The sequence below is a fragment of the Lepidochelys olivacea genome, assembly GCF_965140295.1.
Source record: "Lepidochelys olivacea isolate rLepOli2 genome assembly, chromosome: 3".
In the NCBI taxonomy this organism is placed as follows: Eukaryota; Metazoa; Chordata; order Testudines; family Cheloniidae; genus Lepidochelys; species Lepidochelys olivacea.
This window is the reverse complement of record NC_140413.1, coordinates 200,606,950-200,621,090: the sequence shown is the minus strand read 5'-3', so window position 1 is coordinate 200,621,090 and position 14,141 is coordinate 200,606,950.

The window sequence follows — 14,141 nt, the reverse complement described above, 5'->3', positions numbered from 1 at the left end:
CATGGCCAAAACCACATGAGGGAGAAATTTACCCCAGTTCAGAGGGCCAGCAACTGTTAACCTCATTTAAGCGGGATTTAAGGGGTGCATGGGCCCTTCCACAGGGGTGAATTTTGCCTGTTTGAGGGTTATTCTAAATACACACAAATAATCCATACAGAAGGAGAAAAGGGGAGTGATAGACAAGAAAAAGGGAGTGCATCCATCTCAAGGGGGAGAACATGTGACATTGGAATGACCTGGACATCGGTGCCTAACTCACTGAGGGACAGAGCTTAGGCTGTCAAAAAAAGCCCTCCTCTCCTCTGCATTACCTACTGGCAAGCTTAGCTTTTGTGGATCCCATGCACTGCCTAGGGAACCTGGGTGCCTAACGTGGGGCTGAAGATGCCATAAGGTGGCAGGGTGCCTGAGTTAGGCATTGCAACGTTGTGCCGAAGTCCCCTTTGTGGATCAAGACCCTGAGGCTCAAATCCTCCAATGAACTTAGGTGCCTAACTCTCTTTAACATCTCTTTTTGAAAAGGAGACTGAGGGCAGGGCTACACTTAAAATGCTGCATCAGTTCAGCTGCACCACTGTAGTGCTTAGGTGAAGACGCTCCTACGCCAACAGGCTAGTTTCTCCCATCAGCATAGTTAATCCACCTCCCTGAGAGGCAATAGCTACATTGACAGGAGAAGCTCTTCCATTGACATAGTGCTGTCTACATGGGGTGGGGAGGGGGTTAGGTCGATATAACTTCGGTGTGGATTTTTCACACCCCGAGCGACATAGTTATGCCGATATAGGTCTGTAGTGTAGACCTGGCCTTAGGCATCTAAGTCACTTATACGCTCTTGACATTTTACCCACTCTACATAAAATGAATATTCATTGCTTTTCCAATTTATGCACTACATAATGCTGGGGGGCATCTGTAAGAGCAACTACACATCTGTACACAAAAGAACACCAGCTTCTCTAATATTGTTCTCTGCCTCACAAAGGATTTAACCAATGTGTTTAACATCTTTCAGCTTCTTAATCAAGAATCACATGTTGGGAATGATTTACTGCTCACCCACTGCCAGCAATGTGGCATGCGGAAAAGGACCCTAAAGCTTGCTGGGTCTTTATGTTGGAGAAGAACTAAACTTTAATTACACAGACCTACTTAGTAATGTTTCCGCACTCAGCTTTACATTAAGTGACCATACTTGGGATATTTAGGAAGGCAATTAACTGTCCAGATGATAAAGAGATTATTGGTTAGCATGGCTCATTTACTATCCACCTAGTGTAGATGCTGCTCGATATGTCATTGGAAATCCATAAGGATTTTTCTTGCCCCACTAAAAAATCTCTGCAGTTTTCAAACTGTTTTCCTTGCATAGGATTTTCCTTGGGGAAGTCCCATAAAACAGGCATTCTAACTCATTGTATTGTGCAGTATGAAAAGAGGCTGGAAAGAAACCCCGAGAGGTCCCAGATTTCTGATTTTAAGCAATCTCTGCAGATCTGAACCAGTCGGTCTCGTGATGAAGCCCACTGTGCTTTGCCAGAGGAGGATATAATAACTATGTAAAAGCATCCCAGGATTAGAACATCTTTATCCAGCCATGTAACTTCTTAACACTCAAGGGGATAAAGATAGCGAAGCTTGATGCAAAGCATCTGACCCAAATTAATTGCAGTGGATGGAAGCAGAGAAGCAAGAAACAAAGCCGTCGGAGGAATGAATCCCACAGTTTAATGATTTCCTTTCTCTGAGCTGATGGGTTTGTTTCTAATTTAAAACATCTTGGCTTCTTTATATTCCAGCTTGATAAGCCTCTATTTATGACAACTTTCCAGCTAGCTTTCTATCTGAATAACTAATTTCCCTTTTCCTGTGTCTCTGCATCATCTAGTGAATAAACCTGTTAGGGTTAAAAATCCTAGGACCAAAGTCCTGGGTCGACAACTCAGTTTTGAATTGGGCATTACTCACGCAATGCTCCCATTGACTTTACTTGTCCTTACTGAGATGAACTCCCAGTTAAGAGCTCAGGAATTTGACCCCTAATTAACAAGTTAGTGAGACATGTCTAATGTATATAGCCCCCATTGCCATATCTGAGCCCCTCACACTCTTAATATATTTATCCTTGCAACACGCCCATGAGGTAGGTTAAGGCAAGTGCTATTCCCCCCATTTTACAGATGGGCAACTGAGACTTAGACAGATTATATGACTTGCCCAAGATCACACAGGAAGTCTTATGGCAGAGTAGAGCTGTGAACCTAGATTGTAGGCCAGTGCCCTATCCACTGGATCCTCCTTGCTCTCTGAGATTGTGCTTTAAATTACAAATGTAGTACCTGGTAAGTACAGCTGGTGGAAATGTTTTGAACCTCTGTAAAATCTGAAAATCAAACAGACAGGAAAAATTTGAACATGCATCTTGCAGATTATTCTTCCATTTGTCACTCGTCTCTACTGCTAGCTGAAACTTTTCAAATTCTGAATTATTGAAATATGTACAACCGCCACCCCCCTTCTCCCCCAAAGAAAGTTTGTAAAATGTTTTCCAGCCAGCCTACTGGGAACCAGTATTCCTAGGAGTATCCCTGAAGATTTGGGTATCCATTTTATGAGCATCTCCTGAGCCACTGGGACAAACGCAGAGCTGATGTGCAAGGTGGTGTGTGTTAGGCTGCCTTGCGGTTCAACTCATCTTAGACTGATTTAGGAGTGAGTTATACGCTGCGAGATGGGAGAAGGTATAGGTTAAAATAAGGCTATCTTAAATGAGACTCTTAAAGCACCCTGTAAGTTGCTTTTCTTGCTACACTCCTCTCTCTTGGCCCCTCGGTGCAAGTCACAGCAGTCTAGACGTCAGTTGAGTTCCTCACACTCGGGGGACGGCTACACTACAGCTTAGGCTGACATAACGTATGTTGCTCAGGAGTGTGAATAAGCCACCCCCCTGAGCGACGTCAGTTAGACTGATCTAAGTGCCGGTGTGGACAGTGCGATGTCAGCGGGAGAGCTTCTCCCACAGAGATAGCTACTGCTGCTCATTGGGGGGTAGATTTATGCTGATGGGAGACCTCGCTCCTGTCGGCTTAGAGCATCTGTACTAACAGCAGTAAAGCAGCGTCGGTACAACTGCGCCACTGTACGCTCTGTAGTGTAGCCATCGCATCAGCTGGGACTTGTCTACACTAGAAAGTCTCCCCCCACTCCCCAGTATAACCTAAGGTGTGAATTTAAGCAGATAAACCTGAACCAGCATATCCTCCTGTGTAGACATTTTTGTTCTGGTATAAGAGGGGATTTTTTTTTTTAGTTTAACTTAATTTTGCTTGGGAAGGGTTTAAGTTAACCAAAGGAAGTGGCTCATACTGGAACAAGAGCATCCAGACTCTGGGGAGGAGTTTGTACCAGAGTAACTGGTAGAACTTTCCCACATTGACAAAGTGGGCTTATTGAAATGTGATGGGTGTGTGTGTGTGTCTGAGGTTCTTCGCTTTGTTCTCTAAACTTTATTTACTTCTGTTCAGAAACAAGAGGGAGGGAGCATGGGTGACACACTGGAAAGCAGCCATAAAGGCACTAATACATGGCAACAAGGAGGGGAATGCTGGAAATAGGTGACAATTATGGTAATAGATTACTAATGTACCAGGAGGTGGTGGGAGGGATTTTCAAACACACTCAGTGTTGAAATCAATGAACCTTACTATTGATTTCACGTGCTGACTGCTGTTGACAACCTTGCCCTGTGTCTGTAATAACTAAACCGAATCAGTTGCATTGGTCTGGTCCTTTGGTGGTTTCTGAAGGATCATTTTATTCACATGCTAAGGAAGGACTTTGCATTGAAACCAGTAGGGCCCACTCTGGTCTTGTCGCTGAACTTTCCCCAAAGAACGCGCTCTATCCCTGTTTAAAATGCCTTTGTAACCGGAGGCCCTTTCTTTTTCTGCTCGGCAGCTAGGAGGTATCTTTCTGCTATCAAGAGATGAGCAATGAGCTTAGATTATTTTTCAGAGATAAGTCTCTGTCTAAGGACACTACCTATGCTGATGGGAAGACTTGTCCTCCCCTCCGCCCTCCGCCTCACTGAGAGACAGTAGCGAGGTCAATGGGAGATTAGCATGGCCTACACGGGGGCGAGGTCGGTTTAGGGGCATGGATTTTTCACGCCTCATAGCAATGTAGTTATACTGACCTCATTTTCCTAGTGTAGTCTGGCCTAAGGGTATGTCTATACTGCAACAATAAACCTGCGGCCCCTCGTCTCAGAGCCCATGTCAGCTGGCTCTGGCTTGGGCTGAAAATAGCTGTGTAGACATTCTGGCTCAGGCTGGAGCTGGGGCTCTGATACCTTCCCCCCTCGTGGGCTCTTGAAGCCCGGGCTGCAGCCCATGCCCGAACATCTACACTGAAATTTTATAGCCCAACTGACCCAGGTCAGCCGCGGCTCTTTTATTGCTATATAGATGTACTCTAAGGTCCTAAGCTTGCAGGGTGCTCTACACAAGCAGATCCCAGCTGGCTAGTTGTTGTTCTTATTTACCCCAATGTAAATCCAGAGAGACAGCCCATCTTTCTAGCCAGAAGGAGCATCTATCATTTTCAAAGAAGGTGAAGGATTTTGGGGAGGGAGGGATTAGCAATGTTGCCCTAGTAAAGAATACTTAGTATGCATTTTGCCCATGTACCCATTTAATAACATTAAGGAACTCAACAGGCAAAGGAAAGCTTTCTGCTTTACCAGGAACAGAACTGAAAAAGGCTGTGACTTGCTTTGAGCAGTACTGGGAGCTAAAGGTGAAATGCTAATTTCACTGAGATGTATGGGGAAATGAATAAGTGCCAGGGCAACACCTGTGTGCATTATTAAGGATGGTCTGGAGCATGTGTGGGAAGAGCACATAAAAATAACAGAATTTGGAAACACTTATACCAGAGATACAGTAAATGTCACGGTCCAAATAGACTGAGTAAAAAATTGTTATTGTTCTCAGGCTGGCCTGCCCTGTCTTCATAAAATAATAAATCCTTCTGTCTAATCCATCAATCAAGTGAGTTCAAACTCATGTTAACCTAGATGCTGATAAACTACCTTCCTCCTGACTCCAGATGGAACCGAAGTTGTGATTTCTGGGACTGGACTGAAGTCCTTCCAGTAAAGTTGCTGGTAGCTGCCAAGAAGCTAATAATATTGTATATTGCTGTAGAAATGATAAGATTTTCACAACACACAGGGTCAGATAGGGTCTGTGCGCTGCATGGATTGGACAGAAAGGCTCAACGATCCTCTCCCTTTTGGTCCCCACATGGGGCTAGCCACAGCCGAAGCCCTCCCTCTGATTGGATTTCAAGGTCTGCTCCAGGCTACCCATGCAGACTTCTCTAGGAGGGGAAGGAAGGGCCAGGAAGGAAGCCGGCCATGATCCCAATCCTCCATGCCAGCCAGTGTTATGACAGAACTGGGAAACAGAATCACATAGGATGACAGCAGAGCTAGGTTTATTAGATAGACTTCTAAATATAATGACCAAAAAATAGCCTCACTGAAACTTGCCATCCAGCCCTGTCATTGTGTTCAAGCCGGACAGCTGAAAGTCAGCAGTTTCAGTACTATTTTGGTGGGAGTTCAATTCACCTTAAAAGGTGGGGTGGGAAATCTTGTTTTATGAATGAAGCTGACCGTGGAGATAAGTGAAGCCAGGTGGTAGGTATTATAGGGTATAACGTATCAGCATTGATCAAGGAGAGCAGTAAAGATGCACAAACTTTCCATCAGCATTGCTTTATTCATGGGCCATATCTTGAGTGACTTACTCAGTACTGAGTTAGTTCTTACTCAAGCAAAAATCCCAAGGGACATGTTGCTTGTGTGAAGACTGAAGAATCTGGCTTGCTGTTTGGAACAAGTTAAGATTTGTTTTAAGAGTGTTCTAAAAAGTTCACAACATGTGTTATTTAGAAGGAAAAATCCTTTACACGACCTCAACCCTTGTGAAGCAGTTATAGACAAAATTGATATTGGCTTAGGGGTACTGCGAGTTAGCCAAATGTAACATTACATCACATTTCATCCTGTCATGCCATAAGAAAATCAATATGTTGTTCAGAGCAATGAAAACGAAGCAAAATTTACAACACTGGATATCCACTGAAGCATGAGGCCAGTTGTGCAGTTTACATTTTTTGGTTTAAACATCTATGACAAATTATTCTTTATTTTTTGGTAATTGCAGTGCTTTAACTGTCTGGAATAACAGTTATACAGTGCATATAGAAAGACCACCCGATAACTTAGGACATTGGTTAACAGTCAACTTTGTAGGAGGGGCAAGAAAAAACCCATGAATAAGATTTTAGTTCTGCCAAAAGAAGACATAACAGCAAAGATCCACGCTAGTATACTGTGTTAGTTACATAGCACATAATCTGCTTGTTCCATCTTTTATTATAGGCAGAGCTGGTAGCAGTACCTATAGTGAAGATTGTGTAACACTTTCCATCATCCATTTTCATTGGCTTATAACTGTCAAATTTTAACTGTTCAGACTAAAAATTTCCATGCCAAGTGTTTGCATTCAGGATTTTTTTTTTGTTTTTGTTTGAGGTTCAGCAGAAATGGTCTCACCGTTTCCAAGAACGAAATTAAAGAATCATACATTATTTTGCCCATGTGAAAATTTTTGCAGCCGTTTCCCTAAGAAACTCCAGTACCTCCATGGCTTGGACCACACATGTGGCTTTTAACTTAAGAAATTGCAGTTTTAAAAGACATTCAAATAACATCAAGGTTGCATGCTCCACTACTTCAAAAATTAGGACATGCCAGAATTAAGGTTTCTAAGCACATGCAGCTGCTCAGCAGCTCCCCCCTCTGACCATCTGCTACATTGCAGTGAGGCCTGGAGTATAGTTCTGCCTACTCCATTGCTTGCTTGCTTCTCTCCTGGGCTGTGGGAGTCCCAGAGAGCGGGAAAGGAGCTCTGCTTCTTCAGCCTAAGACTAGGAAAATGGCTAAAATGAGAGATTTCAACGCAAGGAGAGTCATGACCACCCTCTCTTGCATTGTGGCTAGATGCACAAGGGCAGGGGGGTCTGGAAACCTTTTGGGATGACCACCTGGGAAACGTTGAGAGCCCCTAAGCTAAGGTATTGACTGTGGCCTTTTGATTTTCAAAAGAGCTCAGGGGTTGCTTTTAAAGTGCTCAATGCCCTCTTCCCAAAGGATTCCATAGTGCTTTGCCACCTATACATGCAGGAATGCATCACACCACAGAAGTGCAATCACCTCTAGGGTATGTCCCAGCAGCTGTGAGCTCCCTCTGCCCTTCCTCATCTTTCCTCCTGCCCAGTGTATGTGGCCAGCCTTTTGCTTCGAAAGCTGGGACAGTCCAGCTGCTGTCTGAAGAGCCCTAAGAATGCCCTATGGCAAAGAGTGTGTCTCCATCCCTAGGGCCAGATATGCCCACTCCTCCCCCACATACACAGCTATAGATGCTACAATAAGTGATAAAACTAGGGTTTTTTCTAGTCACAAGCCCTCAAATCTTAGCAGTCCATGGGGAAAGAGATCATTTCACTGGAAAGTTTTAACTGATGAAGGGAAGAGAATTATTTCTGATCCCAAAAGAAATCAGAATGCTTGGGGATGCTGCCTCTATTTAAAATGTATCCCATCTGGGAACACAAAGCTAAAGCTAAAGTCAAAGCCAAGTGAGGTTATTCAGCTTTGCTACTGCTTTTTACTATAGCTTGAGAAGCCAGAATAAGAACGTAGAGAACAACAGAGCACTTCATTCAAATGCACCCTGAAATAAATACAACTGATTTCCAGTTCAGCTCGGGTTTGATCTACAGAAAGGAGGCATCCCATAAACTCTACCAATTGCCCAGAGGAAATCAATATGCAATCAATTGAGAGCACAGCACAACACACAATCCTTGCGGAACATAGATACTGAATGGCAGCGATACAGACAAAAAAAGAATGCTAGATTACACTGCTGCAGACAAGCACAGGCCCTTTTGAACGCACCTAACTGCAGGTGGCGAGGAAGGCCGGTTTTCTTAAAGTGCTGGCTTGGGGCTCTAAAGAGTTGACTCTGCATCATTTGTGACCTTGAGCGAGTTGCTGAGGCCCTCATCCTACAAAGACTTGTGCATATACATGGTGAGTAGCCATATTGACATCCATAAGACAACTTATAGTGCAAGTCTGCTGGACTGAACCTCTAGTAGCTTTGATCCTCCATTCCCCCTCTATAAAAATGGAGATTATAGTATTTCCTTATCTTCCAGGGGTCTTGTGAGGATAGATTCATTAGTGATTGCGAGGCATACAGACAGTAGGCTGATGTGGCTCCAAAGGTGGCTCTAGAAGATACAGAAACTTTTGATAGTCTTCCAACAGCATTGTTGATCTACCTCACTGGACCAGCACTGGGTGAATGTTACATTTACAGGTGGTCAGGAATTTTTCAACATAATGTTTTTCTTTGAAAAATGCCAATTCATTGACCCTGTCCTGCAAAAAATTTTGGTTTCAGTTTCAATAAACTTCTCAACTTGAACTTTTTCAGAAAAGTTTTGAAACATTGACAGTCCCATTTCAACACTTTGAAAATGTGAAATTCTCATTTCTCCAGTTCAAAATAGTTTAAATTTCTTAGCAAAAAGCCAGTCAGAGGATACTTCTGTTTAAAAATAAAAATTGAAATGAAATGTTTCAAAATCTTCAATAATTCATTTTGATTGACTCAAAGTGAAAAATTTTGTTAGATTTTTGATTTGCAGACAAGAGATTCTGACTTGTCCCAAAGTGGGGGTGGGGGAAATCTTTCAAATTTTGAATTTTTCATTGGACAGGAAAAGCATTTCCCACCCAGCTCTAACAACACTGCAATAAGCTTATTTGGGATTGAGGAATAATAACGGAGAAACTGGTTAGAAAGTGGTTTCTAAGCAGGAGACCATAATGTTTGCGGTAAGGCAGGAAAAGTTAAAACAAAATCCAATTTAAACTGCTGCAAACCACCACAAATGCTTGTAAAAACAAAACAAACCCCCAAAGAGTTAGTTTTGGGGCACTTTACAGGTTGTGGAGTGGGTCACATTGGTGGGAAGTTCTAGCTGGATGGGACTCTAAAGCCAGCTCCCAACAGGAAAGCGGGATTTGGATGAAATCTCTTAATTAAAATGCTAATTTTTCTAAAGCACCACTTGGCAGTGAAGCACCTGACTGAGGAAAAGGCGTTTTCCAAGTCCTACAACCTGAAGGTTCATTCAAAAACTGAGCAGTGTGTAGGCATCAGTGTATGTCTCTTCTGGGCAACTTGAGAGAAACGAACACTCATTTGCTGCAGCCAATCGATCAGGAGGGCTCTGGGCTTGTGTGTGACTCCCTCTTCCAACTGGCTTAGCCGGATGGGGAAGCAGAAATTTGTCTATCATAATAAATACAAAAAAACTTTTAAAAATATTCTGTTTGGTATGTATTGGTTGGCTGAGATTTGCTGACCTACCTGGTTGTTTTTCTGGCTACATCCTAAGTATTAGAGATTATTTTTCAAAAGCAGTAAGAGGTAACCTGGATATTGCAGCCTGGGTTCCCTCTCTTGTAGATTAATTCTGTATGCAGAGATGTGTGATATGTGGACATAAAGCAATTGCATATTCCCACGCAGTCATGGCATTTAGTGCATTCCACAGCCACATTCCGCCCTCGGCTCCTGAATTACTGAGAACAAACTGGTTGTGGAGGTTCTTTTTGCTTGGTTGACTTTTTACACATTTGTCCATAATTTGCAGTTAATCAACAGTTTTCATAAGCAAATTTAGTGTTTGCAAACTGCTCTCTGTTGGGGCCCCGCAAATGGAGGCACCTCGGGGGCACAGGGCAGAAAAGAGGAGCAATTTCAGTGGAGAAAGTTGCATAACTCCGGTTACACTCTGGCTGCCAACTGCTGCTGTGGGTAAAGCATTTAGTAGCTCCTCGAAATTCACTCTCTATCCCCGCTCCAGCTCTTGAGTACACAGCTATACACTCAAGGATATAGCTCATTCCTGGCCCAAGCTCTGACTCTGCTATCAGCTCATCTACTAGAGCAGGTGTGTCCTGGCCCCACAGGATGATCCATTGACACCCTCCACTCTCTGTGCAGCAAGGAATCTTCTGAGGTGGGTGAGGAAGCAACCAGGGGAAGGGAGCAAAAAGGTATGAAAAGGGGCAAACTAGAGGGGGAACACGGAGATGGGGAAGGGATAAGTGTGAAAGAGAAAAGTAGAAATGGCAACTCTGGTGGGGGTTTAACATAAAGAGATATGGGGTGTGGGAATGCCAGGGGTGCCCTTTCACCACTCTGTTGCAAACATGCCTCAACTAGGGTCCCCTGTTTGTGATCACTGGGGAAGGGGACATGAAGTAAGACACCTGGTTCTTATGCCACCCTTTTTCATTTGTAAATCTCAGTGTTTTACAAAGGAGGTCAGTATCCCTGCCCCCATTTTGAGATGGGGAAACTGGGCGAGTCACTGCCCCTCTGTGCCTCAAAGTCACTCAGCCAGCCAGTTGCAGAACTGGGACTAGCATCCATGCCTACTGAGTTCCAGGCCAATGCTCTGTTGCTAGGCCATTCGACTGAGTTCCAGGCCAATGCTCTGTTGCTAGGCCACACTGATGGTCAAGTGTATGAGACTGACTCAGCCATACATTTGACTCTCATTAAACCCTGTGCGCCCCCCCACCCCACCCCCAAAGTGCCAGCCTAGCCATACTGAAGCCTCGCTGAAGAAAAGCCAGAGTGGCATTGCCACGGAAGCAGATGGCAGATGCAATGACACATCTGACACAACTAGTTTATTTAGAGCTTGGAATGGGAAGAGTTTTTTGAGGAACTGGATATTGGACAGAAGGAGGGTGGGGGGAAGGAAAGGTCTGTTTGTATGTTGTCCTAGGCATGGTGTTCAGCTCAGAAATTCAGCCGCTCTTTATTATTCACGTAGCTGAACTTACGTCTAGAAAAACACAAAACCCAAAGCATGGATACGTTTTGTCCTGTGGGGGTTTCAAGGCTGGCATGGCTCAACACCTAATGGAGCAGCTGACAACTTGTCTTGGTGGCATTATTGAGTTTACAATCACATGGGGGAAAATCCAGTCACTTTGGTTTTGGACTCATAGGCTTGGTTCTAGTTTCAAAATGTCCTGACAATGGGTCTGACCTGCCATGACACAAAGTGAAGAGTGTGAACTAGTCCAGAAATAGGCGTTGGCCCAGATCTCAGCTTTCATGGGTATCTCTACTGAACACAACCCTACTTGAAGGTTCAGATCAGTCTGGATAAAATAATACCTCCTTTCATCTGAGGAGGTCAAAGCACTTAACGTGATCTAATCAAGCCTCACAACGCACTTGTTAGGTACGGGATACCAGTATATAAGAGGTCCATTTAGCCTACTGATGAAATGCAGTCACCTCTGGAGCAGGTCTCCCATCCACATACTGATCCAGCCCAGCCATGCATAGGCTGATTAGCTGCAACCATTAGGAAAGAGACAATGCTTCATTAAGTTCCCCTTGTGTCTCAGAACTGTAGCTAACCAAGCCAAGAAAATCCCATTCCTCAGCAGCAGCTTTGGGTGTTGGCAGCTAACCCCAGCTAACCCCCAAAGCTCCAAATCCCCTTCCCAAAGATAACTTCCCTTTCCCAGTCTCTTCAGCTGATTGTTTTATCAGCTTCTCCTCACTACCATTTATCCAGCTACACTCTCACACCCCTCTGTGTTCCTGCTTCTCTCCAGTGTTGTGTTTAGTCTGTGCATCCTTAATTCCACTTTCTCTCATGCTTGTGGGGTTTTGTTCCATTTCCTTTGGCTAGGGGCTGACTGCTCAGGAGATAATACTTGTGAGCAAAAAGCCAGCAGTCTGCAGTTGTACAAACTTCTCCACCTGCCCCCCACCTGGGCTTTTTAGGGTGCCAAGTGTCATTTATACAATTATAGGCAGAAGAATATTTGTCTGTCTCTGCTGGAGATTCCCTGTGTTCCACACACACTCCTCCCTCCTCTGTCTCCTAAGCGATATATGTCCTCAGCTATGGCTCAGCCAGACTATTGGAAACTTAGCCATTGTCCCTACAAAACCCAATCCCCTGGTCTCCCTCTGGGTTAGGTAAGACTCGTATTAATTTAGATGGAATAGATAGGTCCAAAGGTGTTAACGTGGGCCTGTCACTGTCCAACGTTAAACAGTGTTAAACAAGGTTTGGAGGTTGGTAAACAGAGATCTCAGTCTGCTTAGTACGATGGCAAACACATCATTGAACATCTTTTTAACCTTTTATTAGTGATACAAAAAAGAAGGTAAAATAGTTAAAACATCTGAAATGTAAGGTATTAAATGAGGATTTTATTTTAACACCATCCCTTGCTCCCTTCTGCTTTAGCTGGAGAGGGTCTTTAGAAGGAAAATCCCCCGTGTCTGATAGTCTCTTACATGGTAATAACTGTCCTTTTGGTGAAAGGAGAATGTAGCTGAGTTGGGCTGGAGCTGTTCTAGTCCAGCCCTGTTTCCTAGAGGGGAAAACAAGACAAACACCCACACAGGGAGAGAGAAAAGAACAGTGGAGATAGAAACTGTAGCCTGTCTCTCTCTGCTGTTGACTCTCACTTGAAACCGCACTGCTGGAAAAACACAGGCAAAGTACACAGTGTTATCAGCCACTCTGAGCCGGGCAAACCAGGCTGTTTAGGGCCTTGCATTTAGCTGCCTTTCTGGTCACAGGCTTACAGCAGTGTTGCCACACACAAAAATGTTTTGCCAGACTCTGACTAGACAAGGAAAAAGGAGAGAGGGAAAGAGAAGACATAAGGAAAGGAAAAGGAAAGAAAAGGAAACGGGGGAGTGGAGGGAGAGAGAGACACCATCACACATCCAAAGTGCTGTTCAGGATTTAGCAGGAGCTATGGAGGTGGTGATGTCATTTGGTTCCCTCTGTCTGGCTCGATCTGGTCAGGGCACCTCTCAGAATTAGGATGAAGAGGGTCAGGGGTCTTAGGAGACAGTGATGTATAGCAGGTCTGATGAAGCTCGCTTGTTCCAGTCAGCCAGCATTGCAGTAACCAGTTTTCCCACCCCAATCTTTTCTTTAGACCCCTAAAGGGAGTGATGGAAGCAGTAGCCCTCATTATTGTGTTCACCAGTTAGGCCTAATTTCTTACACACTGATTTTGGTCCATCAATTTCTGGTTCCAGACTTCTCTTGTTTACCAGCCATGATCTTAACACAGTCCTTGAATCATATCAGTAAGCCTTCTTGTTTGGACTAATTCAGCAATTCTCCCTCCCTTTTGCACCTTTTCTCAATAACATTCATTGTTTTAGGTTATTGTGTCATTTTATGAAACCTCACTCACTTTTTACCATGGAGCTCACAAATAAGGAAATATTGTAGCCCCAATTCTCACAACAGGTGCCCATAAGGCTTCCTTGAGACATCACAGTTTGCTTCTCAACTGGTAGCATCGTCAAAATATTGTCTATTCTGCGTATCTCCACTAATGGATAAAGCAAATCAAATTCTGTTCAGTCCTACCAATGTATATCCAAAGTTACTTCCATTGACCCCTCATCTTTTTAAATACACACTCCTCTTTGCACCAGGAAAGATAATAAAGGGAGTAAAGATTCTGGCCTAAATTATCCTCTTCCACAGGAAGGGAAAAGTTGAGACAAAATATCCATAGCTTGGAAACTGGAAATCTCACCACATCCCTTATAGGAGGCAGAGGCTATGGCACTCAAAGCACCTGGATATCATGGAATCCCTGGGAAATCCCATGGGCCTCTGAAAAGCGGGTTGAGCCTTCCCTGCTGTTCCTCACCCCGTTCCTTCTGGTAGTATGACTCCTTCTGCAGAGCTGTGCTAGCATTGGGTCCACCAGCCATGCCTGTGCCAGCAGAAGTTGATGCAGATTCTGTCATGCCCACTGGAGACTTAGTAGAGGATGATGCCACATAAAGGAGCTGTTCCCCAGCATGCCCCTACTCCTTTGGTTAGCCATTCCCTCCATTCTCCCAATCCGATGGAGCCCAGAAACGTGGTGAGGTATCTGTGGGAAGACAGGGAGCATGTCGTCTGTT